The 14,961-nt window shown below is 44.1% G+C and overlaps 1 protein-coding gene across 1 annotated transcript in view; it reads right to left on the bottom strand.

The window, feature by feature from the left end:
- Positions 1-6,408, bottom strand: part of IL1RAPL2 (interleukin 1 receptor accessory protein like 2) — a 1,393,053-nt gene extending 1,386,645 nt beyond the window's left edge. Inside the window, exon 1 of the mRNA XM_074323975.2 lies at positions 4,857-6,408. The gene's annotated coding sequence lies outside the window, so the exon portion shown is untranslated. The remainder of the gene's footprint in view (positions 1-4,856) is intronic.
- Between the last annotated feature and the right edge of the window lie 8,553 nt (positions 6,409-14,961).

Here is a 14,961-nt window from a genome sequence, read left to right as displayed (position 1 = left end):
AATGCATAACAAAGGATAACAAAGGTTAAAATGGACAACGATGCATAGACCAGTCCAACTAGATCATCGTGTGAGCTGGAAGGTAGTGAAAAATAAGGTAATGAAAGGTCATGAAAAATACAGCTGACTAGGTAGGCTGAGGCTAAATTTCACAGAGCCTCAGGTTTGTGTCCAAAGCATCTGGTCTTGATGTTATAGCTACCGTAGTTGGGAGAGTATGAAGTCACTTTAGTGTTATCTGAGCTCAGAATCTCAGAGCAATAATAGATTTATGTCATCAGTAAAATAAATTTTCCCAATTTACTTGTATTAACTTGGGAAAACCACTTAAATATTTGAATCCTTTGTTCCCAGGATATGTAATTAAGAAAAATCACTCAGCTCACAAGATTATTTTGAATATTAAGCAAGATACAGAAAGGAGGAAAGCATTTAACAAAAGTATAAAATAAACGCAACATAAGCGTTAAAATTTCATAACACAGAGCAGTGATTCAGATGTTTCCTAGATGTGTGATACACACCAAGTAGGCCAGGACAAAGTAACCTATTCAGGCATAGTAACAGACTATAAAGAAAAAGACTCTCAAACACAACCAAAATGATAATTTTTAAAAGGTACAATTTCAGCAGGTAAATGGATAGGAGACAACACCTCACTTGAGTCCCTGAATGTTTAAAGGATGATAGAATCTCTGGGTTAGTAGTAACAAAGGTCATCTAGTCCAATCTCCCAAATCGGATGCTTGAACTCCCACCAAATGTTTGGCCTGGCTATACGCATACCTAGAGTGGTAAAGAATATCCTAGGGTTACAATGCAATCTATTTAATGTATCAGGCATCTCTAATTGTTAGAAATTATTTCAGATTCAATAGCACTCCACATTATTAAAATCCACTGACTAGGTATCCAACACTTTAAATAAAAAACTAAATGGGCTTTAGGAAGATTTGTCCTAATATAGGGTATATTGAATTGGAGTACAGAAAAAAAGACAACACGAAGAGGCTTTTATAGCAGGTTCTTCTTGTTCAAGAATCCAGGTCAAGAATCCAGAGGACCTAGGAAAAAAAAAAAAAGAGAATCCAGAGGACTTGACAGGGAGTGGTAGCAGTAGGGATGCAAAGCAGAAAACCTATTCCAGAGAAAGAACACAGGGAATTTAATAAAAGACAGGATGCACAAGGCAGGAATGGATGAGGCATGCAGGAATCACAGATGAATGACATTGGTGTATGTGTGGGGGGAGGGGGTCAAATTAGTGTTTGAATACATTTTCCATGCCAACAAAATACCCAGATAGAGGACTGAATGAAGGTAGGTAAAAAGCATTTTAGAACTCCAAGGGAAGACAAGGTATAGCTACATGAAGAGCTGAGATTTAAGGGAGAAAAATAAAGCAAGCAAGAAGGCTAAAGCCAGGCTCCTTTGCACAAGGAATGCATGTATTTAGGTTAGTTGATCAAAGATTTGGAGCCATGATCATGGCCCCCAGAGAGAAACTGGCTCACGATGAATTCATGCCAGTGCTTCCAATCTCACTGTGAGCCAGCCCAAAGACAACCAGCCCAAAGAGTTTGAATTAGTGATGGCTTTGGCCAAATGGACCCATGAAGTACATCTTTCATCAGACCTTATATTGGCTAGACATGTTTTCCTTTGGCAAATCCCTTGGCACTGACAGCTCTGAGTCTAAACTTAGTAAAAAAGTTTTATTTTCAAGTTCTAGCTCAGGATAATTAAAACACATATTGTACATTCAGCATTTATCTTTCTCCACCAAGCTGGCTCTGATCACAACTTCCTGATATAGGCTCAAGAGAAAAATCTCAGGGGTTAAAGGGTGAGGGCGGCTGGTTACAGCTAGAAACCAGCTGTGAGAAGCTCTGTTAGCCCACACCTTGAGGTTTGCTAGTGATTTTTCTTTTATATCTTGCTACAAAATAGATGAAATGGGATTTTTAAAATTTCTTTCACTTGGTTACAGCGCATTTTAATCAAGGAGCTCACAGTACTTTTCAAATGAAGAAGGCAACGTGTACATTCTTCTTCTATCAGTCCTGGCTGCCAACAGGACTGCCATGGCTACAAAAATATCCAAGTACAAGGTAGAAAATGTGTTTTTCTCCTTTAAGTTTCATCAGACTGCAACAACCTGTCACAGAATCCACTCGGGCCATCAAACTGCACACAGTGATGACTTCATTTAAGTAACAGATGTGAATACACAATTCTGTTTTACCAAAGTATACAATCATTTCAACCATATTCTAACTTATTTCACTTTCCCAGCATTTCCCCTTCTTAAATAGCAAATGTTTTGCCCTGAGCCACTTCAATGAACTATATACAAACCAACATATTTGATAAAGTGAAGATTATTGCTTTAAACTGGAATAGTCACTTCATAATTCATCTCTTTTATAAGGTTGGGATCTTTAGTATATGTCTTCTCAAATGGTTTTGGACCTGTGGAGACATGCCAGGTGGGTAATTTGAGCTCTTCTCTAGATAGCCACACCTGGCAAGCAGCATATGCTTATAAGGACTTTATCACCATGTTGGCAAATACAAAAGTTCTACTCAATTAGAGAATCTTGTCTCAGGAAATGAATGGGTAAATCAAGAATCAGACTTGATTTTACCTGTAAAAGCCACAGTCCAGAGGTACCTCTATACCCTCCCCCCCATGCCTGACCAGTGCCCTTAGCCTCTGCATAGAGAGGTCCTAGCAGTAGAAGCCTCTTAGAAACTGGAAATGGCCTGATTGCTGAGTTAAGACCACTCAGTAATCTCTGAGGGCAGCAGAGGCTTTACCACAAAGCTGGCTTAAACCCCCAACCCTACTGCTCCGAATGCCTGTCCTTGGCCTATCCGGCAAAAGCAGAAGCAGCCCTGGCTGGCAGTAACAGAGGCAGTTTTGGTTGCCTCTTGTCCTTTCTTCTGACCAGCTGGGGCAAGAGTGGGCTAACGGAGCCTTTAGTGCCATGCAGCTTTTCACCACATTTAAATGTTTTCTATTTAAACCATCTTCTTCCACTGCAGGTAATTGCGGGCTGTGTAAGCCAAGACAGCCCCAAACTGAAGAGCTGAAAAGGTGAGCAGGGAGACTTAGAGCTGGAGCCACCGCAATCCGTCCAGCCACCGTGCTGACTGTCAGGCCCTATAGCTGGGGTTGCTAGGCTGAGGAAGACTAGAAAGGAAGGAACGGTTGCAGGTAGGCACTTAGCCCTGAGGCCTGTGCTCAGGTATACCTAGGAATTTCACTATCCCTAGGTCCCAGGGTAGTTGCCTAATTGCTGTGTGGGGAAGCAAGGAGCGCTGAGAAACATGCTCTGAACAGAAAGACCCGAAGAAACCAAAATGCCTGCGACCCTGTTGGCAAAGAGCCCAGTAGCGCTGCATGGAGCACTGGCACACACCACTTCCCCTAACACCTCAGGGAGAGCCTGTGAGGGAGTGGGCATGGGGGTCTGGGGTGTTAGTGGGAAAACAGTCCCCAGTCCCTCACACCTCTCCTGGGCACTTAACTCCTTCTCTCCCAGGGGCCCTGCAACTAAGGTAGCCTTCCTAAGCAGAACATGCCCACTGAACTTGCAAGACCTCAGGGTCATGTCCTTTCCTCCCTCCCTCCTTCCTTGCTTGGGGTCTGATCCCCTTTGCTGTGTGTTTAATAATCTACAATTTGTCTCCCCCTGGCCAGGAAAAGAGAGAAGGATTCCTCCTTAGACGTCTACAGAAGGTGAGATTGAATGTAGAGATGGAGGTTAATTATTCCTGAATAGACTTCCCACCCACCCCCAAAAAACCCACCCACGGTAGGCTTCAGAGTAGCTTTCAGTGGAGAAGTACTTTCCCAGCACTTCATCCCAGCCACAACTTTTGTGGGTGGTCTGGAGGAAACCTTAAAATACCTGTTTACTAATGTCTCTCCCCTAAGTCCCTGAGTCACAGAGATTGGGGTGGTGGTGGCTGCAGGTACCAGGAGAAACCCCTGCAACTGAGAATTATTGTCGCACACACTTCCTCTTTGCCAAAGCATTTTTCTTAAATGACTGATCGGGACAAATCAAGCTGGTTGCTCCAATCCCGGGCCCAGAGCAGCAAGGTGGGTCACACGCAGTAGCTGTCCCTCCTCTCCCTCTCGGCTTCCTTCGCAAGTAGTCTGAAGCGCAACGTGGCGCGACTCAGTCCTCTCCCCTGAGCAATGGTTCAGAAAGGGTCACTCAACTTGAGAAATTTATGTGGGGAGAGCAGTCAGGACATCCCGGGGTCTGTGCTGGGGTCCCTTCAGGTTCTAAGGGCAGGTGGACAGATATGGCTACAGATCGCCAGCGCTAATCCCTTGTCCCGTGCTGGCTGGGAATCTCCAGGAGTGGGAGCACATTGCTGGGGAACCTCTTGCTGCTCCGCTCAGGAGCCGTCTTGAGCCCCATCCCCGCGCCGGTTACTCTCCTGGATGCCGGCAAAAGTGTGGGCAGAGTCAGAGGGAAGAGCCCAGTGGGGAAACAAAGTGCTTTTCAAGCTACAGAGCCCGCGGGGCCAACCGCAGTGATCACAAAGATCCTGCCGCGGAAATACAACACACCGGCTCCTCATCACCTGGCAGACGGCGCGCGCTCCTCCTCTGCAAGGAGCCCCTGAATTTGGAGCTCTGGTCCCTAAACTTTCTGGGAGAGCTGAAGGGAGAGAAAAGAAACTGGCAAGCATTTCCAGGCGCGGGCACCAGGGCTGCAGGAGAGGTAGAGCCCTTGTTGACTGCAGCCTGCCTGCTCCCTGCTGTCACCTGAGAGCCTAGCAGTTCTCCCCTGGCCCTTGCCAGCCAACTGTCCGGTTCTGCGAACGGGCATTACCTGTCTGAGTCTTGCAAAACAGCTGGCGACGTCCAGCCGACCTCACGCATGCAGTTCCATATCAGGCGCTGGGCCGCGCGGTCCAGGGCGAGATGGTGAGCCAGATTCCAGAGAGCGTTGGCTCGAGCTTTCCCGGTGGCAATAGAAGCTGCCCAAAGATGGGAAGGGCTGGAGGAGGCGTGGGGAAGACGACTTCTTCTAGAGCAGCGGCCAGAACAGCGCCGCCCGTTTTCTCCACTCCCTGTCCTAGCCAGAGAGTGTGCTAGGAAACTTCTCCCCGCCCAGGGAAGATTTCTAGAGTTCAGCAGAGCTCCTGTGGAGTTTAAGGGAAGCTGGACAGGCAGAGCTTAAAGAAGCTTCCTAAATTTCTTGGGCCCATCGCTAGAACGACAAGTGCCGCCTCTTGGCTCCGTGACCAGACTCTCCTATGTCGCCTGCTTCCCAGCCTCTTCGCGACTTTACTTCGGAGCAGCCTTGCTCCAGCCGCACCTTGCCTTGGCCAAATTGTGCACCACTGAACGCAGGCAACTCAGCCTGTGGCCCTCGCGCCCCGCATGAGGCAAGCACGCCCCAGGGGGCAGCAGCCCTCTCGCCCTGATGGAACACCAGCGGCAGGTGCGAACTCTATCTGCCCGCCTCTCTCCCCTCGGTTCACTGCTCCAGCCTTTCCCGAGAACCCTCTCCAGCCAGTGCTCAAAAAGCCCACAAGTCTCCCAAGCTCCGAAGAGGGAGCGGCATCCGGGAAGTGCGCTCCAGGCAAGCCTCACAACCTGCCACCGCTGCTGCCGCCTCCAAAATATGCCTAGAGTGGGGATAAGAAGGTAGTGGAAATCACCTCCAGCTGCGTCTCGGTCGCTAACTGTCTGGTGTCTCCGGGCTGAATGATTGCACCGGGGAGGAGGTGGGGATAAGAGAGAACCGCTCTGGCGCGTCACGAAAAAGGGTTGCTGCTGCTCCTCCTCCTCTTCCTCTTCCACACCCCTTTGAATTTGGGAGTGCGGGGAGGGGAGGGAGAGTGGAAAAGGCTGCCAACCCTGAGTCCCCCATCCCCTGGTTGAAAAAATAATAAGCGCTTCCCTCTCACCTTCTCGGGAAAAAGATAGTCGTCCCGGCAGCGCCGTCTAGCGTCGGTACCAGAGGAGGCCCGCATACAGGATTGGGGTGAGCGCGAACATGAGTGCGGACATGAAAAGCCACTAAGCAAAGTTTTTCAGCTAACCTGGTCCCCAATTCCACCAACTAAACAGGTATCTAGTTCAGCCAAGAATCCACTTGTTTGGATCCCTCCAGGCCAGAACTTATAGCTATTAAACTCAGCCCACCTACTTGTAGCCATAGTGCTAGATTTCTAGTGACAGACAGCTGCTGTCTTCCATCCCTCCCACGTTAGAGATCCTTAAGTCTCAGTTCTCCAGCCCCGCCAATCATACAGTGGGCGCGGAGGGCCCTGGGACCCCAGTATGAGCTCTGAGATGGAGTCTGGGCGGCAAATCCAGGCAGCAAAGCCTAACCATGACTATTCATGCCTCGCGCCTGAGGTTATCCAGCGATGCTCCTGACCACCCGCTCCCCAAGGTCACTCAGCCCGGAGCTCCTCTCTTTAAGAATGATAGGGGAGAGAGACTATGACTCAGAAACTGTCAGAGTCTGGATTGAAGAGGATGAGGAGTCCTGTTTCCAAGCCTTGTTTCTCCCAGAGCATTCTGCTGGGCTCACCGGCGCCTTGATGATTAACACACTTAACAGGATTGCTCATTTAACGGGTCAGCTGAGCGCTGTGCTCCAACATTTGCTGCTGCGCTGGGCTCCGGTTAATTTGTCTTTCCCTGAGCTTTCTCCAGCTGTTCTCCCGAGGCTTCTCCATTTCTCTGCGATAGCTACACAGAGAGAGAGAGGGAGGGAGACAGAGACTGAGAAGGAGCAACTGAGCGCTCCGTGCGTGCTGTGCAGCCTGGACCCGCTACTTCACATCCTTGGCCACTTAACCTCGGTCCACCATCCACTTAACTTTTAAAGGCTGAGCTTGTGCACAATTAAAGTCACTCTCCCTCACTCGCCTCCCATGCAAGTTTATGTGTTCTTTTTCCCCCGTGGACCATCTCACCCATCAAATCCCATAAAACCCTACCCTGGAAATTTCCTTCTGCAGTTGAGGTTAAGTCAGGGAATCTAGAGAGGTCAGGTGTAGGAAAAAAGGTCCTTTAAGGCAGGAACCGATATCAAGTTACCCTCCTAGGTTTTTGTTGTTTATATGGGGCGGGGGATGGGCTGTGTTTTTGAAATGGAAGATATCCTGCATTTTGTGCTTATTTTGTAACAGCTCTTCTTTTCACATAAAAGCCCATTCTTCTGATAGGAAGCAGACAAATACTACTTCCTCTTTGCTACAGAGCTCATGTAAACTTCCTTCTGCCTTTGGGCTTGCCCTGTGCAGCCCTCATCACTTCCAGCCAACCGACCCCACCTATATTAACAGTTACTCTCCCTCAAGGTCATGTGCTTCCAACCAGGCTGGGACTGCAGCAATACAGCATGGAAGAACACCACCTCCGCACTTCTCACTTTCCTGTTTGGGTGCCTGGCACCTCCAGTCTAGTCTTTAGCATAAGGCCTGAGCAGACCAGCTGGGTTGTTATGGGTGGGGATTTTGGTCAAACCACTAGGCCCCTCATTTACATTAGGGTATTAAGGAGCCAGTAGTCAGGGTGAAGGGAGTTCACTGAGAGTAGTAGTCAATAATATCCCTAGGCAAATCATCAAGTATACATATTAAAAACAAAATTTAACAAAAATTCCCGCTTCCTGTCTTGTTGATTCCCACTTTCATAATTTCTGGATACTCAGTTTGAGCCAACTTCACTCTAACCACCAGTGCCTTTATGAATTCAAGTTCTGCACCTCCCACTCCATCAAAACTTACTCTCCTCTGTACCTCCCATTCTTTCAGTGCTATCTCTGCTGATGACAATCGTTGGTGTTCCAGTTTGATTAATGTGTAACAAGTCTTTCCTGGGTAACATCACCCTTCACCAGAGACTTTAAGAAGACTTTACAGAATTGGGAATTTAAGGTGCTATGGCAGATCATTGGATTTTCTTTGGATGGGGAAAGGACTCTTGGTACCTATCAGAGGGTTGCTTGTTTGGCCAATCCTACTGGTCTAGTTTATGGTTAAAAGAAACAATCTCAAAGGAGATGAGGGATGAAGGAATAAAGAGTCCAGAAAGAAACAAGATGCCAAGAAAATGAGAAAAGAACCAGTGACCTCTCAGAAATGATCTAGTGAGACTTTATACTCTAGGGCTTTGCTCCTCAAAGTGTTATTCATGGACCAGCATTATTGGGGCATCATGTGGGAGCTTGTAAGAAATGCAGAGTCTTGGGCCCTACTCCCAGAACTACTAAATCAGAATCTTCATATTAACAAGACCCTCAGATGATTTCTTATACATATTAACAACTGAGAATTATTTTCAAGAAAATCTTTCAATGCTGCCTAGCCCAGGAAAGGAAAAAAGGGCAGTGAGTGTAATCATCCAAGGAGTTAATAATGAGATCTGGCATCACCATTATCCTGTGATAAGCACCAAAGAACAAGGCCAGAATCATATCTGTTTATGCCAATTCAACCCAATCTACTTCATAACTATGAACTACACATCAAATTATGGTTAGTATCCCTACCAACAGATACCCTTTCTGCAAAACTGCCCTTTGTTACATGAAAAAAAGAGGTGAGAATGTGGGCATGGCTTAATGCAACTCAATCACTACTGCTGAAGAAACAAATCAATTTCCATGTTCTACTAGGGTCGGGTCAGTATCATCATCTTCCTAATAATATTAAGAACAAGACTTTACAGAGCTCATCAGATTATAGGCACTCAATATATGCTCACTGATTAATGGTGAGAAGAACTTATAACCATTTAGTGAAAATGAAAGACCTTAAGAAGTTAACAGTTGGGATAAGTAGCTTAGCAAACAAATACCAAAAAAAGATGTTGAACTTTATTCTCTCTGCCCAAGTCAAATTTTAAAGTTTCCTGTTAGGATAGTAAGGTGAGGCCAGAGAACAAATAGTTACTGGACCAGCACCTACCAGGTGCCTTACATACTTGATCTTTCATTTATGTTCCTAGACATGGTTCATGGCCAAAATTACTGGTTTAGCTTCCTGTTAAAGATTTCTGGGACCTCGCCCCAGATCTATTAAATCAAAATCTCAAGGAGTGGATCTCCTCAGGTGGGGAGCACCTTTCTAAGTAAAACTCAAACCCCATGAACCATAAGGAAAGAGACTGATAAATTTTATTGCATATATATTAAACATTGCTGCAAAGAAAAAAACTCCATAAGCAAAGTCAAAAGACTAACTATAAACTGGGAGAAAAAGTGCAAAAAATCAAAAGGGATTATATATATATATATATATATATATATATATATATATATAATGCATATATATATATAATGCATATATATATATAATGCATATATATATAATGCATATATATATAATGCATATATATATATATAATGCATATATATATATAATGCATATATATATATAATGTGTATATATATATATATATATATATATATATATATATATATATAAAAACTCAAAAGGGATTATACATCGGGGATGCCAAAAGATGTATACAAGTGGACACTGGTCAACATTGCTCAAGCAGTAGTTCGCCATAATCAGAATTGTCTGGATACTGATGGTAACCACTTTGAGCACCTCTTGTAATTATAATTGCAGAAGTCAAATGTGACTTGTATTCATCTTTTGTTATTGGTATATATTGAGTATTGCTATTTTAATACAGTTTTTTCCTTTCTTAAAATGTGTATACATTTCTTTGGCACTATATATATATATATATATATATATATATATATATATATATATATCCCATAAATGCACTGTTAAAATTATTACTTTATGTAATTTTTTGTCTTTTAAAAAAGTTGAGAAAAGAAAGAAAAGCAAATGTATTTTTATATATTTTATACTATTAACCTTATTTACCATTTCAGATTCTCTAATTTTTTCCTGTGGAGTTACCACCTGGTGCCATTTCCTTACTCTAATATAACATTGCTCCCACCCACCTAATGTGTGCTGCTGTCAATTATATTACATTTCTTTATGTTATAAGCCCAGCAGCACAATTGTTTTATATAATTGCTTTTTAAATCAGTGAGGAGAACTAAGAAAAGTAAATATTTATTTATATTGTCTTTTATAATTGTAATTACATTTATTGGTGCTGTTTGTTTTTTGTGTGGACTAAAATTGCTTTATGGGGTCACTTTCATGCAGAAGAACCTCAATTAGTATTTCTTATAATATGGGTCTTCTTGCAACAAATTCCCTCATTTTTAGTTCATCTGAGAATGTTTTTATTTTGCTTTAATTTCTGAAAGGTAGTTTTGTTGGGCATGGATTCTTCACTAATAGTTGTGTGTTTTTTCAACACTTTAAATATGTCATTTCACTGCCTTCTGGCCTCCCCTGTTTCTGAGAGAAATCATCTGTCTAATTGGAGTTACCTTGTATGTGATGAGTCATTTCTCTCTTGCTGCTTTTAAGATTTTATCTTTGTCTTTCTGCATTTTTACCATGATGTGTTTGCATGTGGATCTCTTGTTTATTTTATCCTTTTTCATAGTTCATTGACTTTGTTGGATATATAGATTAATGATTTTCATCAAAAGAGGGAATTTTCCATCATTATTTCTATGTATTTTTTTCTTTCTCCTTTCTCTCTTCTCCTTCAGGTACTAACTACCATTATGCATAATTTAGTGTGCTTTAGTGGCATCCCACATTTCTCCAAGGCCCTATGTATTTTTGTCATTATTTTTTCTCCCTGTTCTTCACATTGCATAATATCTAACAATCTATCTTCAAGTTCATTGATTCTTCTGCCAGTTCAAATCTACTGTTGGGCTCCTCTAACATTTTTTGTTTCATTTTGGTTATTGTAATCTTCAACTCCAGAAGCTTCATTTGGTTCTTTAATTTTTTTCTTGTTGTTGATATTCTCTGTTTGATTACATTTTCATCATAACTTCTTTTATTTCTTTAAGCATAATTTACTTTAGTTACTTAAACATATTTATGATAACTTCTTTGAAGTCTTTGTTAAGTATGACATCTTGACCCTCTCACAGGCAGTTTCTGTTCCCTGGTTGTTGTTTTGTCTTCCTTCCTGTATATGGGTCACACTTTTCTGATTTGGTTTTTTGATTACTTGTTTGTTAGTTTTACATATCTTATAATTTTAGGTTGAAAACTGGATATTTTATGTAATATATTATGGCAATTCTGGACACTAATTTCCCTCCCAACTCTCTGGGGCTTGTTTTTGCTTTTTCTTGCTTGTATGTTTAGTAACTTGGCTAGACAATATTAGTGAAATCTATTTTTCCCACATGTAAACCCTTTGGTGTCATTCCTCAGAGAACAAAGCCTTGCCCATGAACACAATCATCCTCGGATGACAGTGGTTTTAGCGGGACTGTATTTTACTCTTTCCCTGACCTCTCTGTTAGGCTGTGTGCCTCATTTGGTATCACACCCAGCTGTTATGCTCCACTAATTGGGTTGATTTCTCTATTGTTTCAACAATGCCCTGGACATATATTGCTCCACAGTCTGATCCAGTTAAATTTGAGGATTAATAATTTGGGGGCCCAGTCTTTGAGATTGTTCTGATCCCAGGAGATTCTTCTTAGCTCTCTCATTCCCTGATTCTCTCTAGTGAACTGGCTACCCTATAGTTTAGCTTATTGTTCTTAATTAAAAGGAGCTACTAGCCTCCTCGTATTTGTTTACCACTGAAATTGAACTGCCTCACATTCTGTTTCAAGTAAGTCAATTCATTTCATGAATGCTTCAAAACTTTATGTTCTTCTGGATTGTCTCTCCACCTGGGCAAAATCGCTGAGCCACTATTCCAGGCAGGGGCAGTAGCCTCTGATCTTCTTGCCTTGTCTCTCCTGGCATGAACCTTTGTCCTACAAGTGAGCTAGGATGAGTGTTATCAAATCCCCAGTATTTTCATCCTGTTCTGCCTTGGGTAGAGCCTCCACTCTGCATGGAGTCTGAGTGGAGGAAAAGAGCTCTCAATATATCAGTCACTCTCACAAGGAATTTAACATCTTCAAATTCAAGTTGGATCAGAAATGCTGGTATCCTGTCTCTTCCAGTAAGATAACATATAACTTGACTGGGAGCTGAGGAGAGAGGAAGCCTTATCTTCTTCGCAAAACACACGTGGAGTAGAACTTCCATAAAGCTGAGCTGGGTAGAGTTGAGTAAAGGAGCAGTCATAGATCAAGTGCCACAGACCCTAACTACCATGTTTCCCCTAAAATAAGACCTAACCGGACAATCAGCTCTAATGCGTCTTTTGGAGCAAAAATTAATATAAGACCCAGTCTTATTTTACTATATTTTACTATTAATATATTATAATATAATATAATATAATATAATATAATATAATATAATTCCGGGTCTATTAATTTTTGCTTCAAAAGACTCATTAGAGCTGATTGTCCAGCTAGATCTTATTTTTTGGGAAACACGGTATTTTACCAAGTTTTAGTATATTTTCTTGAATACATATTTATTTTCTGGATGCCCTTAGGCCAATTTCCAGATTTATTTATTTTTAGTTTTCATCAATTATGCTTGTTTCACCAGGGAGTGGATATGTGGAGCTCCTCATGCTACCATCCCAGAAGTAGAACTCTTAAATGAGTGTTTAAATTTAAGTCCTTTGTGAAAGGGGTATGGATAACAACATAAGCTCATGCAGGGACTCACATCCCATTCCCCATACAAGAACGCAGGATATGGTGAGGCCAAAAAGAAACACCAACGGAGCCATGGATAGAGGGTTTATACTGCTATACTCTCGCTGGTGGCTGGGTTGGAGATACAGGAAGCAGGAACCACACGATCTGCAATCCACCGTCTACTTCTCTGCCAACCAACCAACCCTCTAGTGTAGCCTCAGCAGTTATATTAGTGGCTAATGGCTAACTGGTTACAGCTGATCACCAACTAGTCACAGCTGATGCCCATCTACTACCCGAGCCAGCACCTTTCCACCTGAGGTTGAGAGCCTGAAAACTGCTCTCCTGTCTCTGTCCCAACACAAGCTCTGCCATCAGGAAGCAAATATTTACCAGAAAGAAGAAGAAAACTCACAGATCACAATGGCACAGGTGAGAATATAGTGAGTTCCCTCAAACAAGATATTGCAGAAAGTCAAGGGAGGGAAAAATAATGTTGGGAGGAATCAGAGAAGGCTTCATGAAGGAGTGGCATCTGAAGGTGGTTTAAAAGACAGGTGGATATGAAAAGGGGGAATTTTAGGCAGAGGGCATAGCATCAGTGCATCCATTTGTTCAGCTAATATTTATTAAGAACCCACTATAAGCCAGACAACATTTCTTAGTGCTGAGTATATAGCAGTGAAAAACACAGATATAAATCTCTGCTTGAATAAAACTTAAATTCTGGTGGTGGGGTGGTGGGGGATGGTGAGGTGGGTACAGAAAAGAAATATAGTATATGAACCAGTGTTATAAACAAGAGAGAATGGTGCTATTAAAAAAAAAGTAAAGCAGGATAAGTAATATGAAGAGGACCAGGAAGACTCTTATTTGAAATAGGATTGTCAAGAAAGACCTCACAGGAAATCAAGATCTGAGGAGTGACTTAAAGGAGATAAGGGGAAAAGCTCATCCTGTATCTGGGACACTGTCATGCTGGAGACCCTGCTCGCTGCGCCATTTGTCATGCAGGGAGGCCTGCGGGGTCTCTGCTCCTGCTCCCCATACAAGAACGCAGGATATGGTGAGGCCAAAAAGGAACACCCACGGAGCCATAGGTAGGGGAGTCATACCACTATATTCTCTCTGGCAGCACTATACTCTCACTGGAGGCTGGATTCACACTGTCCGCAAACCGCCATCCACACTTGCCAGCCCAGCCACCATCTCTTGCTAGCCCCCATTCTTTTTCTCTTCCCTCTCCTTTCCTCTCTGCTAGCGTAGCCACAGCAGTTATATTGTGGCCAATGGCTCACTGGTTACAGCTGACGGCCAACTAGCCACAGCTGATGGCCATGCAATCACAGTTGGCCATTTACTACCTGAGCCAACACCTTTCTATGTGAGGCCGAGAGCCTGGAAACTTCTTTCTGGGGCTCTGCCCCCACACTCCACCCCTACAGGCTCTCGCCTCACAATCTACTCGACAAGCATCTTCCGCGAGGGGACCTGTGCGAGGAGCCTGGAGGTGAATGCAATATCCTGGACATAGCCAGGCTCTCTGGGCACAGCCAGGGTTTCTCAGGGCACCACCAGTGCTTCTGGGCACGGCCAGACTTCCTGGACTTCTTAGGGTACCACCTGTCTTCCCGGACACAGCCAGGGTTTCTCAGGGCACCACCAGTACTTCTGGGCACGGCCAGACTTCCTGGACTTCTTAGGGTACCACTAGTTTCCCCGGGCACAGCTAGGATTTCTCAGGGCACTGCCACTCTCTGTGGGCACAGCCACACTTCCTGGACACAGCCAGGGCTCTCAGGGCACTGCCACTCTCTGGGCACAGCCACACTTCCTGGACACAGCCAGGGCTCTCAGGGCACTGCCACTCTCTCTTGGAACAGCCCGACTTCCTGGGCACAGCCAGGGTATCTTCAGGGCTCTGCCAGACTTCCTGGACTCAGCCAGGGCTCTCAGGGCACTGCCACTCTCTCTGTGCCTCTCAGGGTACCCTGCTGGAACAACAGCGACTCACAATCAAGGTGCTTACATATTCTCAATGGCGGCCAGTCAAGAGACAAAAGCAAATATCCCCCAGTTCCACTAACAACAGTTCCCAAACAAACAGTCAAGCGGTCCATTAAATTAGGGATGGAAGGCAATTCCCCATAGTCCATAGTCATTCACCAGGGCTGTCCTGGGGTGAAGGACGACCTTGACCTCACCCTCATCTCCAACGGAGGACTCAGCAAGCGTTACCTCCTGGGACTATAAGTCCTGCATCCGGGCTGCCTGAGCAGGAACT

This window comes from Rhinolophus sinicus, chromosome 18 (assembly GCF_057876585.1).
Source record: "Rhinolophus sinicus isolate RSI-liver-muscle chromosome 18, RSI-T2T, whole genome shotgun sequence".
Classification (NCBI taxonomy): domain Eukaryota; kingdom Metazoa; phylum Chordata; class Mammalia; order Chiroptera; family Rhinolophidae; genus Rhinolophus; species Rhinolophus sinicus.
This window is presented reverse-complemented; position numbering and strand designations above follow the sequence as displayed.